Consider the following 16,465-nt stretch of genomic DNA (forward strand, 5'->3'; position numbering starts at 1 on the left):
GGGCCAACATCCTCAGTGCTTCCATGAAAGTGCATTGTGGCTTTCCCAGTAGGCATTGACCTCAGTGTAAACTGTCTCGAAGTGAAACCAGCTTGCTTGTGGCCTCATAATCGGTCCTGGGATGAGTCCAAAAAGATATTCACAACATCACCAGGAATGATTACTTCCATCTTCAATATAGCTCCTAAAACCATCACGAGCTCTGTTCATAACTCGTGAATCAGTTATTGTTTCCATTGTTACCCCTGGACCCTCGTATCCAACGGCCATATTTGCCTGACACCAGATTGTAAACTGACAGACAGTGAGGTCTGCCAATGCTGGAGAGACAGAGTCGAAACATTCTTCCCTTGGAAGAAGCACAGCAGGTCACTGCAGAATCCGAAGAAGAGACGAATTGACGTTTCAAGCAGAATCCTTCATCAGTCAACTCTCTTCCTCCTTCGATGCTGCTTTATAGATTTATGTTCCTGCAGCATATTATATCGACATGCTTATAAACTGCATGCATTAAATTTGTCCAAATTTGTTTTGGTTTGCTGTCCCAACAAATCCCATTTCGTCATCATGAACTGAATACAGTGACCCGGCAAAGGCGCGTTGTCCGTCCAATTCTTAATTTTACGTTCTCACCCATTTACTCAAATAAATTCCGAAGCCATCCATTGACGACTTTGCTTTCTTTAGTTGGTGGAAACATTTTTAAAAATCTCCGTGGAAGTATTATATATACTGCTTTGACATAAATGTTACCAGCTGGTGTGATGATGAAATAAATTTCAGATTTCATCGAAATAAGTTAAATGTAATGGCTGGTAATAACGATAGAAGCATTACTAAATCTGACAATCCTAAGTCACTGAGCTGTGTACATTTCTGAACAGATCCCCTCCTCCACACTCTGACTACCCTGCTCCTTCTCCAAATTAGAGACTTCAAAAAAATAATCTCTTTTAATATTTCATTTCTTACCCAGCGAGTTTTGCGAGTATTTGATGTTACTCTCGTGTGACGAACCTTCAATGGGTCAACGTTAACTCTATTTAATTTAATATGATTAACGCTGTTTTCTGCACTTATCTAGCGACATAGAGTCGTAAAGCATGGAAACAGACCCTGATTTTCCACCATCCATGCTATGCAGGTACTCTCGTCTGATCTCATTCCATTTACCAGCATTTGGCCCGTATCACTCAATCCTTTCTACTGACATATCTGTCCAGATGTCTCATCAATGTTGTAACTGAACTAACCTCCACCACTTCCTGTGCAAACTAAGTCCATACACGCACCACCCTGTACGTGAAAACGGTGGCCATCAGGCCCTTTCCAAATCTTTCATCTCACAACTTGCACTTATGCCACCTCGTTGTTCACTGCTTTTCAATTGAAAAAAAATTCCCTCGCCTACTAACAGTATCTATATCCTTCACGATGTTATAAACTTTCATAAGATCAGCCCTCACCCTTTGATGCCGCACGGAAAAGAGCCCCAGCCTATTCGCCTCTCTCGTGGCTCAAACCTCCAATGCAAGTAACATTCACTTCCACATCCATTTGTGAATGTTGGTGGACTATGAAGCAAGGCACATGAGGAAGATGCTCCGCAAATGTCAGCATTTTCAAATCCTGAAGAACCTTGCACTTCAGTGAAAAAGTTATGGCTGCTGTATCAGCAAAAATCTTCAATCAGACGTCCCGAGGGTATAATCCATTTCGGGATCCTCGAACGGTCCCCAACATTCACAGACACCAGTTTCCAGCCAGTTCCATTCACTTTCCGCGAAAACAAGAAAAGGCTGGAGGCACTGGATACTGCAAAGACAATGACCCTGAATTTCTTCTGGTGATTATACTGAAGACGTGTGCTCCAGCAGTTGCTGCTACCCTCGCCATGCTCTTCAAGTACAGTTACATTGCTGACATATATCCGATATGTGGAAAATTGTTCACGTATGTCCAGACCACAAAAAGCTGGCCATACCCAAACCGGCCAATTAGCGTCCAATCAGTCCAGTCTCCATTATGACTAAGCTGATTGAAGAAGTCATCAACAGTGTTATGAATCAGCACCTGTTCAGCAACAACCTACAGAGTGATGCCCAGTTGTGTCATTAAGCTCCTCATCTCATTTCAATCTTGGTTCAAATATGAAGAAAAGAGTTACATTCCAGAGTTAAGGTGAGACTGACAATTCTTGACATCAAGGCCGCATTAGACCGAGTATTTGACCAAGGAGTCCAGGCAAAACTATAATCAATGAATATCAGGATTATGGTCATACATGACATAAAGGAAAATGGTTGTGATTCGAGCGGGTTAGTCTCCACAACCGACCACATTTCTGCTGAAGTCCCCCATTGTATTGCCCAACAATCTTCAACTGCTTCATTAATGACCTTATATTTGTCATCATATCAGAAGTGGGGATATTCACCGATTGCTGTAATCTTCAGCACCATGTGCGACTCCTCAGGTCCTGAATCAATCGTGCTCAAAGGCAACATGATCTCCAGACTTGGCTCATAAGTAGCAATTAACATTTGCAAAACCCAAATGCCCGACAATAATTATCTCTAATAAGAGACAATATAACCACTGCCCCTTTATACTCAACAGTATTACCATCACCGTATCCCCCTCTGTTAACATCTTTGAAGTTACCATTGGCCAGAAACTCAACTGAACTCACCACATAAAAACAGCGGCTGCAAGAGCAGATCACAGACTAGAGATACTGCGACGAGCAACGCACTTCATGACTCTCCAAAGTCTATTCACCATCTACAAACGACAAATCAGATGCGTGATGGAAAATTCCTCACTTGCCTGAATGGGTGCAGCTCTGACAACACTCAAGAAGCTTGATACCATCCAATACAAAGCAACCTGCTGGATTAGTACGAACTCTACAAGCATTCTATCGTCCACCACTGGAGCGCAGTAGCAGCAGCGTGTACTTTCTGCAAGATGCACCGCAGAAATTTATGAAAGTACATTAGTCAGCACCTTCCAAACCACGACCAGTTCCACCAAGAAGGACAAAAGCCGTGGATACTTCGGATACGACTAACCGCAAGTTCCCCACCTAGCCACGTACGACCCTGTCTTTGAAACATACCACTGCTACTTCGTCGTCTTTGGATAAAATGATGACTTGTTCCAGCAAGTGAACCACAGCGATTTAAGAAGGCAGTTCACCACCACCTTCTGAAGTGCAAATGTGGATGGGCTATCAATGCTGGACAGCCCGTGACGTCCAAGCTCAACAAATGAATATTTTACAATAATACTTTCTGAAACCTTTCTAATGTAACAATAGCTTTCCTGTCGCAGACAGACCAAAATGTCTACCGCATAGAAACAGACACTTCAGCTGAACAAGTCCACAACGACCCTCCCGAGAGTAACACACACACTGATACTCCTACTAAACTATATTTACCACAGACTAATTCACTTCCACATCGCTGAACATTATGGGCAATTTATCGAGACCAATTCACCTCACATGCACACCTCGTGATTGTTAGAGGAAATCTATGCAGGCACGAGTGGAATGCACAAGCTCCACACAGACAGTCGCCTGATGGAGGGACGAACCCGTGTTGCTGTCGCTGTGCTAACCACTGAGCCACTTTACCATATGTCTTCAAATTTTTGCGTTGGTTTCTTCACTCAGCCAGAAGATGTGCAAGTTATGTGCATTGGACATTCAATACTGTTGCTCATGTCTAGGGAATTGCAGGCTTAATATATTAGTCATGGGTAAGATTAGGTAGACGGTTGGGATTCTCTTCCAATGTTTGGTGTGGACTTATTGGGTCGCATGAACTGCTTCCACGCCATAGGGATTCAATGAAGTTCAGGTTTTGGCCTTTCTCTAAATGGAGCATTTACATTTTGATAGAGAAACTTTCTTGTAAACATTTAACAAATTCGTCACCATCAAACCTTTAACATTATGGCAGTGCCAGGCAGTGTTTAGAAATTTAAAATCCCCTCCTGTTATAACATTTGAGCACTGAGAGGTGTTTGTGATCTGTACATGATGGCTTCGCAATTACTTCGACTGTTGTGTTAAATGTGAAAACTGGATGCAGCATTAACACGGCATTTGTTATGTTGAAGTGAACTGAAAGGAGAATCTTGCAGAATGCATCAGGAAAGACCTTCTGACTATTGGAATAAACTGCCAGAGGAAGTGGTAAGTGCAGGTACAGTTACAACATTTCGAACCATACATTTCCATTAAGTAGTATCACAGAAACGTTTACTTTATTTATTCATGTAATGCGTTCCTGAATCAAAACGTCACACCTTCTCCCCTTTCACCTCTCTTCCACCCGTCCCATGACAGCGAAAACGCGAACATTGAGATTCCAGTCCTGCTCTTCCCTCAGCCAAATGTCTGAAATAGCTGTGACGTCCCAGTCCCATGTTTCCATCCATGTCCTGAGCTCATCCGACTGACCGGAAAGAGCTCTTGCATTTACATAAATGCAGTTTAATTCTTCAAAGTTACTTTGTTCCCTGACTAGCTCTTGTCTCTCTTTTCTACTTACCTTGCTATTTTTTTCTGAATCATAATCATGCTCACCTTTCTGTCTATTTTCACGTTGCTTAGAAAGCACCTAATATCTCTAAAAGATTAACTGTTCCCAAAATAGAACGACCAAATTTCCCTGCCAGGCTTTTGGTCAATTTCTGGTTCAAGTGTGAACCTTCCTTTTTGAACAGGTCTTTTCAACCTCAAAAAATCATAACGATCCAAGAAACTGATTTCCTGTACATTGACCTGCCTTTTCTTCCATTGCTTTAATTGCTCTTCTTCGAACTTGGGAACAGACATAAACCAAAGGTTACTACATTTTCCGATCTGCTTTTTAACCTTGGACATAATATCTTGTCTTAACTCTGCAAAGCTTTAACTTTTTCCCTGACCAAATTATTCCGCTCAATTCGTACAATTTCCACCTTCTCACTCCCCCCTTTCACAATGTACTTTACACGTTTTGAGAGGTCCACAATCTGACCCCAGAAAAGCAACATACCATCATCGAGTGTCGCTCCCTGTCACAGAATCTCTGTCTGTGCCTCTGACAGGAGAGTCCCCGGAAGAATTAATCTTTTACATTGTGACGAACCCGTTGCACAAACGTTTCATTTTTATTGCTTCAGATGTGACCTGCTCTTCTACCTTCCTCTGAGAGCCTGCCTCTTTCAAGAGGAAACAAAATAAGATATGAGAAAAGAATAGCCACAGAATACTTCTGAACCATCTTCATACCTTCACTGCCAGTCCATTATCGATCTGTCGGTTCCTGCTGTGTAATCACTTCTCTAAATTTCGTAATAATAGCACTCACTGCCTCCCGTATGCCCTCAGTGACACAAACACAAAAAGAACAGTTGTCAATATCGGCTTTCTTATGAAAGTAAGTTTTCATTTATTTCCCCACAGATATAACATGTAGTATGCGAAAACTCAATAGAAATAAACTTACACATCGTGAAAAGAAATCAAACAAATTTGAACAAACGATAAAAAAAACTTCTTGTCAAATGAGATCCACCATTTATTCTTCAAACTCCGGATGAAAGTTGAATTCCTCCAGAGTTGTCCGTCTGTCGGCCTCTCCACAATTTCAGTTTATATGTAAAAAATGCTCATAATTGCCTCTTTTTTTACATATTTCCTTTTGTCAAAACTTACCCACCATTTATATCAGTCTCACAGGTTTATAATTAAATGGGTTTTCCTTAACACCAGAACATCCGCAACCCTCCAGTCCTCTGGAACATTACCCATGTCCCTCGATGACACTAATACTTTAGCACGAGACCTAGCGTTCTTCTCTGGCCTTCTCATAGTCAGACCTATTTGACGTTCATGTGAATTGCCTAATGTCAGACTGGGTGATGTGAGGGCTATATGCAGCACAGTCTCTTATCCGCTCCCAATCTGCAAAATGGAGACCACAGCCAATGTCATTTGGAGGGTCTGAACAAATCCTGGGGAGACCTTAAAGAAGTGTTAGTCTCCCAGAGGCAATGACTCAATGATTTGTATTCGCCTGCATTCAACATGATCAGCCATGAACCAGTCCATGCTATGCCAGCGCATCAATCTGCCTGGCAGCATATCCGAATACATGAGGAAAGGCATCGGCAGCCCTCTGCATAGGGGAGGGCGGCCGGAAGGAGAGCAGGCTGACCAACTGTATCTCTGCCACTAATCCAGGCAAGAGCAAACTGACAACAGTGTGTCCATTGAATCCACAACAATCATTCGAAAAGCGTCCGCCCAGACACCTTCTCTCACGATCCCTGCAACACCGCGTTTGCCATGGCTACCCACAGACCCTGCACATCGCTGGACAATATGATTAACAATTTTGAATGTTTTCATACTTCTGTAGGGCCTAACATAGGCACATGCCTTGTGTTATAACCTTGAAGTAATTCATGCTGATATTTTCGTGGGAGGATTCTCAAAGGATGATAAATGGAGAATAGAGGACCAGTGGCATATTTCTGTGGAAAAAAACATTCCAATCGACGCTGCTGATTCCTCCTCATCGCCACCTGAGGCATGGATATTCCATGCCTCACAGTCCTGGCCCCTTCCGTTTGTCCTTTCGTTTCCTCCTTGTTCGGCATTCCCACACTAGGGCGGGCTTCTTGGGATGATGTCACCGCGTAGACCTTTCCAACTTGGCGCCACCCAGGTCATTGTGAAATCATCAGAAATAATAACTGCAAATCACTTCCAATGTGGAATTTACATATATTATATGCATTGACTGCCTGCAGTTTGTGCATTTTTGATCCAATTAGAAAGAGTATGCAAATATAATTCTGCGAATAAAATTTCGCCCAATGCTCCGATGTGCAAGTACAAGTGCATGTGAGAGAGAGAGTATGTGTATGCACGTGAGTGTGTGCACGTGAGTACGAGTGCACATGAGAGAGTGTGTGTTGTGTGTTTACATGCTTAATAAAGAACGTATGAGGTTGTGAATAAAGGATACGCAACAGGCAACGAGGTCAAGCAGACTTTATGACAATGAATGACAGGAAACCACGCAACAAACTTGGGACAGGGGCGTTTCTTCCCCGTCGGTGAACACTTCAGCGTTAGGAACATCCTCCAGGGCGGACTTCGGGAGATGCAACAATGAGAGGGACGGAGCAGAGGCTGGCAGCCAAGTTAGAAATCAATGAGGATGGCCTCAACCGGGAACATGGGTTCATGTCACATTCTGGGTGAAACAATGACACTATTTATCTCTCACACACACACATACTCACACGCACACACACATACATACGTTCACACTCACACAGATCATCTCTCTTACACACGCTGTCTCCCATGCACACGTACAAAAAACACCACACTCGCACACGTGCACACATTCTCCCAGGCATGTACTCCATGACATGCACACACACGCACACACTTTAGCAAGCATACACACACTGAAACACGCACTCTCTCACGCGCACACACACATGAAAAACTTGATCTCTCTCTCATTCATGCAATTTGGCATATAAGCCTACGGGGTGAAAGAACAAAGAATAAAGGAAGATTCAGCATTGGAACAGTCTGAAATATTCTCCCCTCCAAGCCTGCACCGAAGCAGAACCTACAACTAAACCTGTCGCGTGTTTTCTCAAGGTCTTTATTCTTTGCTCTGTGCCCATTCATCCATCTGTTGAGATACATCTTAAGTGATCCAAACGTGCCCGCCTCTACCACCTCCGCTGGCAACGTGCTCCAGGCACCCACCAACCATTATGTAAAGAACTTTCCAATGATATCTCCACTTACCAGTTATACGCTGACTTTGATCTTGTGACCACGGATAATTGACTCACCTCTCGAGGACAAAGCTTCTCGTTTGCGCCCTCCATTCTAGGTAACGCATTCGTGAAACTCCTCGGCCTCCTTGCCAAAGCATCCACAACCTTTTGGTGGTGTGCGAAGATAAAGTTAAGCAATATTCCAAATGTGCCCCAACCAAAGTCTTATGCATCTGTAATGTAACATGCCAACTCTTCTACTCAATACCCGTCCAATAAAGGAAAAGATGTTTTATGCCTTCTTGATTACTGGTCTGCTTTGCCACCTTCAGGGAACAATGGACCTGAACACCCAGATCTCTGTTTACATCAGATTTCCCCCGGAATTCCGTTTGTTATTTTTAGGATCATAGATGCACCGAAGGAATCGAACAAATTTAGTCCGTTTGAATTAGTTTTTGAGCATGAATTGAACCGTTAAGTTTGATTCAGGATAAATGAATAAATCAGGAATCAGAGACCACCCATTTGGACTATCTGGAGAGAAAGATAAAATAGAGCTGGAGAGTTGGTGAGACAGCATGCGAATGTACTACGGCGTACAATCATCAAGATGCAGATGAGTCATCACAAAAGCTCGATATTGCAATTGGTGATAAGGTATTTGTGTTATTTCCAGTAACAAATCGCCTGTAAAAACAATATGGATGAACCTTATCAAATTGATAAGTAATTGAAGGGGGTGAACGACTTGATAAGGACTCCAGACAGGAAGAAATCGCAAATGGTGTGCCATGTGAATATGCTCAAACGACATTTTGATCGGGAAGGAAAGCAAGAGGAGAAGGTGTCAATGATTACAGCACATAAGGAAGAAACATGTTCAGAGGATTCTGAATTGGACATTCCTCAAATCATATTGGACAATGTGGACGTTATCAAAAATTGGGATATATTATTGACTTACATTCCAAAAGAAATTCAATATTACCTAAAAAAGTTAGTACTATCACATGGGGAGACATGTGGAAATAAACTGGGAAGTTTTAATCTACTTATGCATGCTGTAGTTATAGGAGATGCTTTTGCAATTAAACAACATGCTGATAGGTATATCCCTCTAAAATTAGCACAGGTCCAGAAGGAGATAGAGCGCATGCTCCAGGATGTCATAATTGAAGCGAGTTACAGTGACTGGAGCTCACTCACAGTCATGGTGCCAAAGCCAGATGCTACCCAACGGTCATGTGTGAACTATCGCAAAATCAACGCCGTTACAAAAACTGATGCATATCCAATTCCACGGTTGGAGGACTATGTCAAAGAAGCGGATAAAGCAACTTACTTTTCTAAGTTGGATTGCTCAGAGCTACTGGCAACTAACACTTTCAGCGAGAACAAAGACAGTTTTGGCTTTCATAGCGCCAAATGGACGATGTCAAATCAACGTCATGCCATTTGGTTTGTAAACCACTCCAGCCATATTTCTGAGAGTGACGAACAAGCTCACTGCGAAATTACCCAACTATGTGGTGTACATTGATGACGTGGTGATTTTTAATCACTCATGGAACGAATATTGAAAGCATCTGTCAGACCTCTTCATACGACTTGGGAAGGCAGGCTTGGTTTGTCAACCTCGCTAAAAGTGAATTCTTCCTGTGTCATGTTATCCGACATGGACAAGTGGACCCATGACATAAAAAAAACAAAAGTAATGTGGGAATTTCCCACAGTGTCGACAAAAAAGAGGCATTTAGGTTACTGGAATTAAATGGATTTTACCGAAAGTTGTGCCGAAATTAACAATATGGCTACACCTCTCAGCTAAATGTTTTAAAAAGGGCAAGAAGTTGCAGTGGACAATGGACTGTCACAAGTAATTTGATCGCCTAAGATCTGTGTAAACCACTGCCCAATTATTAGCCAAACCGGATCACTCAAAGCCTTTCAAGGTGGCTATCAATGACAGTAATGTGGGGGTTGGTGCTGTGCTCCTGGAGGAGGATCACAAGGGAATAAAAAGACCCATCGCATGGTTTTCCACGAAGGTGAAAGTTCATAAACAGAAACATTCAACGGTGGAAAAAAGAGACATTCAGCTTGTTGTTGGCATTACAAGATTTCAATGTTTATTTTATCAACAATGCATCTGACACAATTGTATACACTGATCGCAACTCATTGGTATTTTCGAAGACATTTAAGGACAAAGATTCCAGACTGTTAGATGAATTTGTTGTTGTTGCAACCATTCAATTTCACAATTGTGCATGTGACAAGTCGCAGAAATGTCATTGCTGATGCGTTATCGAAACACAAATGAGACGTGGAGTGGGTGTGCCGTGCCTTGACTTTTAATGTGGATGTGCATATTTGCATGTTTATAGTCAGTGCACTGTGTGTGTGTGTTTAGATTATGAAATGGGTTTTCAAGGTTTTAAAAGGAAGTCATCTTTTGGCATTGTTAGTTCAATTTTTTAAGGGGGTAGGAAATACAAAGCTCGTCTCTTTTTCCGAAAGAAAAAGCGGTTCGTGACTTACTGACACTCTCTCATTGATTTTTCTTGACAGAAGGGCAATACACCGGGCAGACTTCGGTCAGGAGAAAGTGAGGACTGCAGATGCTGGAGATCCGAGTTAAAAAATGTGTTGCTGGAAAAGCACAGCAGGTCAGGCAGCATCCAAGGAGCAGGAGAATCGATGTTTCGGGCATAGGCCCTTCTTCAGGAATGAGGAGGTTGTGCCAAGCAGGCTCAGGTAAAAGGTGGGGAGGAGGGACTTCGGGGAGGGGCGTTGGAAATTCAATAGGTGGAAGGAGGTTCAGGTGAGGGTGATAGGCTGGAGAGGGGGTGGGTCGGAGAGGTCGGGAAGAAGATTGCAGGTCAAGAAGGCGGTGCTGACTCCGGGGGTTGTGACTGAGAGTAGGTGGTGGGAGGGGAAATGAGGAAGCTGGAGAAATCTGCATTCATCCCTTGTGATTGGAAGGTTCCTAGGCGAAAGATGAGGCGCTCTTCCTCCAGGAGCCGTGTTGCCATGGTCTGGCAATGAGGGAGGCCAAGGACCTGCATGTCCTTGGCGGAGTGGGAGGGGGAGTTAAAGTGTTCAGCCACAGGGCAGTTGGGTTGCTAGGTGCGGGTGCCCCAGAGGTGTTCTCCGAAACCTTCCGCAAGTATGCGGCCTGAATCTCGCCTGAGGAGGCCACATCGGGTGCAGCGGATGCAGTAAATGATGTGTGTGGAGGTGCAGTTGAATTTGCGACGAATATGGAAGGATCCATTGGGGCCTTGGAGGGAAGTCAGGAGGAGGTGTTGGCGTAAGTTTTGCATTTCTTGCGTTTGCAGGGGAGGGTGCCGGGAGTGGAGGTTGGATTGGTGGGTGTTGTGGACCTGACGAGGGAGTTGCGGAGGGAGTGGTCTTTCTGGAACGCTGATAGGGGAGGGAAGGGAAATACACCATTGGTGGTGGGGTCTGTTTGGAGGTGGCGGAAATGATGAAGGATGATACCATGTATCTGGAGGTTGTTGGGTGGTAGGTGAGGACCAGTGGGGTTCTGTCCTGCTGGCGATTGGAGGGGTAAGGTTCAAGGGTAGAGGTGCGGGATGTGGAGGACATGTGGTGCGGAGCGTCATCAAAAACGTCTGAGGGGAAATTGCGGTCTCTGAAGATGGAGGCCATCTGGGTTGTTCGGTATTGGAATTGGTCCTCCTGAGAGCAATTCCATCGCCTCCACTGCATCTGCTCTTCCGTGTTTATGCACGAAACGTCGATTCTCCTGCTCCTTGGATGCTGCTTGGCCAGCTGCTCTTTTCCAAGAACACTTTTGTCAGCTTTTGGTCAGCCTGTTTTATAAATGAAATAAAAATGATTTCTGATACCTTTCATTTCTATATAAATGGATGAGATTTCATGTCAACGTCGTCATGCTTTAGCAGAGACCTGTTTAAATAGAGGGGAGTTGTCAGCTCTCGAACTAGCTGAGCTGAGCAGGTTTAGTTCAGTTTGATTTGGGAAGTTCAACAGGGAGCTGCATGGAAACACTTTCTCTTTTCTGCCCTTCAACTTCAACCTGTAAGTATGTGTCCCATTTATACGAGGGTTTTAAGGGAGATGAAAATCAACGAGATAAAAACAATAACTGCAGTTGTTGGAAACCAAATACTGGATATTTAGTGCTGGAAGAGCACAGTAGTTCAGGCAGCATCGAGCGAGCAGCGAAATCGCTGCTCCGTGGATGCTGCCTGAACTGCTGTGCTCTTCCAGCACCACGAATCCAGTTTTAAGGGCGTTTGCTAATTTAGACTCTTGTGTGTATTCGGAAGAGTATAATTAAGTCTAGTTGGATGCATTGAGTTCTGTTGGGTTTCTTTATTCTGTTCTTCGTGTTTCATTGTGTACTTTTGTGTAATTTTGTCTATTTTAAAACCGAGTGGTTTTACTAGTTATCTTACGCCGGGTAATTTTCACTGTGGAATTACCAAAACAAGTTGCAAAGTTAGGTCACGGTATGCCTTCTCGAGAATGTTTTGAGTGGTCTCCCCGAGTCCATAACACTTTAAACACCCGAAGAATGGGTCGACAGACATTTCAGTTGATGCAACCATCAGAACAACAGAGAGCCCATTGCATCGATACAGACACACATACTCACAAACAAAGGGACACATACTAATATGCACACTGAAACCTACTAACATGCACACATACCGACACAGACACGGAGAGTCAGATAGAAAGAAACACCGAGACACAGACACAGAACGAGAAAACACGAGTACTCACAGATACGTGCAGACACACAGAAATACATAGGATAGGTATGCAATAACGGATTCTTCCTTGATTTAACCATCTATTGCACCATATGTCAATAATCTCATTCACAATTTTTACAGATGAAATGCAGATAAGTAGCTAGAACAGTCGTGTGATGCCCCAATTGTCAGGGAAAGAGGTGAACATGTTTAATATTCAATAGTCATTTTTACAATTCAGAAACTCGTACAGCAGATATGTGAAAACAGTGGATGCTGTTTTTTCTAATGGATTGATGATGATGGACAGCACTAGTTTTCTGCACCACAGCCAGAAACATCCCCTGTCTCCACCAATGACAGTCTGTAGCAGCTCTGCGTTGTTCAAAACGTACTGCAGAAATTCACCAAGCTTCCTTACAGAACAGCGTCCAGATCGATGGCTCGATTGTCCAGAACGCAAGGCACAGCATATAGACAGGAACACCACCTGTTGCCAATTCAACATCAAGCAACTCGCCACCCTTGCTCAGAAAAATATCTCGGTTGCTGAGTTTCTGAATGTATTCTAGAAAACTGAAAGGCAATTTCGTTGGAATGTATCAGATTGTGAAGAGGCAGAAATTGATAGGGTCTCTGCTAAGAACGTATTCCTGTGAATTTTGGAATTTGAAATACAAGGGCACAATCTCGGGAGCTGTTGGAAAAACTCAACAGATCATGCAGCTTCTGTCATGACAAATCAGAGTTAACGTTTCAGGTCTGGGAATTGAAGGGTCACCGGACACGAAACATTACCTTTCATTTGTCATCAGAAATGCCAGATATGTTGACCTTTTCCACCAACTTCTGGTTTTCTCTCTTATTTACAACAGATTCAGTTCTTTCGGTTTCTCTGATACAACGTCGGCGAAAGAGACAGATTATGTCTGACTGAGATGAGGAGTCAACACTGATTATTTCATATTCTCTATCACTGAGCACTATGCGTGTTTCCTGATTGAGTACATTTCGGATTGGAATAGACAGATTGCCGGTTTCACAGAGCATCAGCGGACATGTGGAGTGGACAGGAAACTGAATTCGAAAAATAAATCCAGCAATGATTGGATTTACTGCCAGAGTAGCCGAAATGGTTTGAACAGGCTACACAGTCTCCTCCTGCTCCAGTTTCCTGAGCTATCATTACTATTATGAACGCATGAACAATCATTGCGATGTAGTTCCATGAGACTATTTGTTATTAAGTCTTGGCAGTCTCCAACCTATTACTGATGATCTCATTTTTACTGCAGTAACAGCCCCATTCCAATTGCTCAGTCTTCATTACCGTCCTAATTTTCTTCCATTCTTCTGTAATTTTACTTCAGATATCAACCGGATCTGGACCAGATGGGCCAATGGGCTGAGAAGTGGCAGATGGAGTTTAGTTCAAGTAAATACGAGGTTCTGCAATTCGGGAAAGCAAATCTTAGCAGGACTTATACACTTAATGGTAAGGTCCGAGGGAGTGTCGCAGAACAAAGAGAGCTTGGAGCGTAGTTTCATAGCTCCTTCAAAGTGGAGTCGCAGGTAGATAGGATAGTGAAGGCGGCGTTTGGTATGCTTTCCATTATTGGTCAAACTATTGAGTGCAGGAGTTGGGAGGTCATGTTGCGGTTGTACAGGATATTGGTTAGGCCACTGTTGGAATATTGCGTCCAATTCTGGTCTACGTCCTATCGGAAAGATGTTGTGAAACTTGAAAGGGTTTAGAAAAGATTTACAAGGACGTTGCGAGGTTTGGAGGATCTGAGCTACCGAGAGAGGCTGAACAGAATGTGTCTGTTTTCCAGACAGCGTTGGTGGCTGAGAGGTGACCTTACAGAGGTTTACATAATTATGAGGCTCATGGATATGGTCAATAGGCAAAGTCTTTTCCATGGTGTCGGGGAGTCCAGAACGAGAGTGCAAAGTTTTAAGGTGAGAGGGGAAAGATATAAAAGAGTCCTAAGGGGCAGCGTTTTCACGCACAGGGTTGTACATGTATGGAATTAGCTGGGAGAAAGTGAGGACTGCAGATGCTGGAGATCAGAGCTAAAAATGTGTTGCTGGAAAAGCGCAGCAGGTCAGGCAGCATCCAATGAGCAGGAGAATCGACGTTTCGGGACTGAGCGCTGAAGAAGGGCTCATGCTGCGCTTTTCCTGCAACACATTTTCAGAATGGAATGAGCTGGCAGTGGATGTGGTGGAGGCTGGATGTGGGAGCTGGCTGGTCACATTGTGAACGGCAGTGACCACATCTGCAGCAAGTGTTGGTTGCTGGAAGAAGTCCGGATCAGAGTCGATGATCTGGAATCTGAGCTTCAAACGCTGCGGCACATCCAGGAGGGGGAGAGTGAACTGGACGCTTTGTTTCAGGAGGCAGTAACACCTGGGAGATTAAGTAATTAACGTCCAGTTCGAGATCAGGGACATCAGAATGTGACTGTAAGTGAAGCAGGTAGGGGGAACCTGATTTCAGGAGTGCAGGAGCCTCAGCCCTTGACCTTGTCCATCAGGTATGAGATTATTGCTCCCTGTACGGATGAGGAAAAGGGATCTGGACAGGATGAGCCAGCTGACCACGGCAACTTTGTAAAGAGGGACATGCAAGAGGGGGGAGCAGAAAGACAAGTAGTTGTTTTAGGGGATTCTATAATTAGGGGGACAGATAGTATCCTTTGCAAACCGGATCAGGAGTCTCGCATGGTGTGTTGCCGACACGGTGCCAAGGTTCGGGACATCGCTGACTGGCTTGAAAGAATATTGGAGAGGAAGGGGGAGGATCCAGTTATTGTGGTCCACGTTGGGACTAACAACAAAGGTAAAGCGAGGGTGGAGGACCTGTTTGGGGGTTATGGAGCACTAGGAAGGAAATTGAAGTACAGGTCCTCAAGGGACATATCTCCGGATTACTCACGGAGCCACGTGATAGTTGGTATAGGGAAACGAAAATTAGGGAAGTAAACACATGGCGAAGGGATTGGTATATGAAAGAGAGATTCCACTTCATGGGGCATTGGCATCAGTTTTGGAACCGGGGGGATCTGTACCGTTGGAACGGTGTCCACCTGAACCGATCAGGTACCAATTTTCCAGCGAAGAGGATAAATAGGGTGGTCAGTCAGACTTTAAACTTTTGAGTTGGGGGGAAGGGAAAGTGAAAGCAACAGGGAGTATGGAGTTAAATGGAAAGATAAACGACAGGATATCATATGTGCAGGCAGATTTAAACTTGAGATAGACTGGGAATGCAGCAAAAAGGAAGGATAACTTAGGGCATCTTACGACTTCCAATATCTCTAATGATAAGAAATTTAGGATTAAGGCACTTTACCTGAATGCTCATTCGTAACAAAGCAGATGAACTAATGGCACAGATCATCGTGAATGATTATGATGTGGTAGGCATCACAGAGATGTGGTTACAAGGGGGTCAGGACTGGCAGTTAAATATCCAAGGGTTTTCAACTTATCGAAAAGACTGGGAGGTGGGCAGAGGGGGCGGGATTGTCTTTTTAGTTAAGAACAAATTAAATCGATGGAACTGATTGACATAGCATCGGATGATGTGTAGTCTGTGTGGGTGGAATTGAGGAACCAGAAAAGCCAAAAAAACATAGTGGGAGTTATGTACAGACCTCCTAACAGTGGTCAGGACCAGGGGCGCAACATGTACCGGGAAATAAAGAAGACATGTCAGAAAGACAAGGTCTCGGTGATCGTGGGAGACTTCAATATGCAGGTGGACTGGGTAAATAATGTTGCCAGTGGATCCAAAGAAAGGGAATTCAAGAAATGCTTACAGGATGGCTTTTTGGAACAGCTTGTCATGGAGCCCGCAAAGGAGCAGGTTATTCTGGACCGAGTGCTATGTA

Source organism: Chiloscyllium punctatum, chromosome 35 (assembly GCF_047496795.1).
Source record: "Chiloscyllium punctatum isolate Juve2018m chromosome 35, sChiPun1.3, whole genome shotgun sequence".
NCBI lineage: Eukaryota > Metazoa > Chordata > Chondrichthyes > Orectolobiformes > Hemiscylliidae > Chiloscyllium > Chiloscyllium punctatum.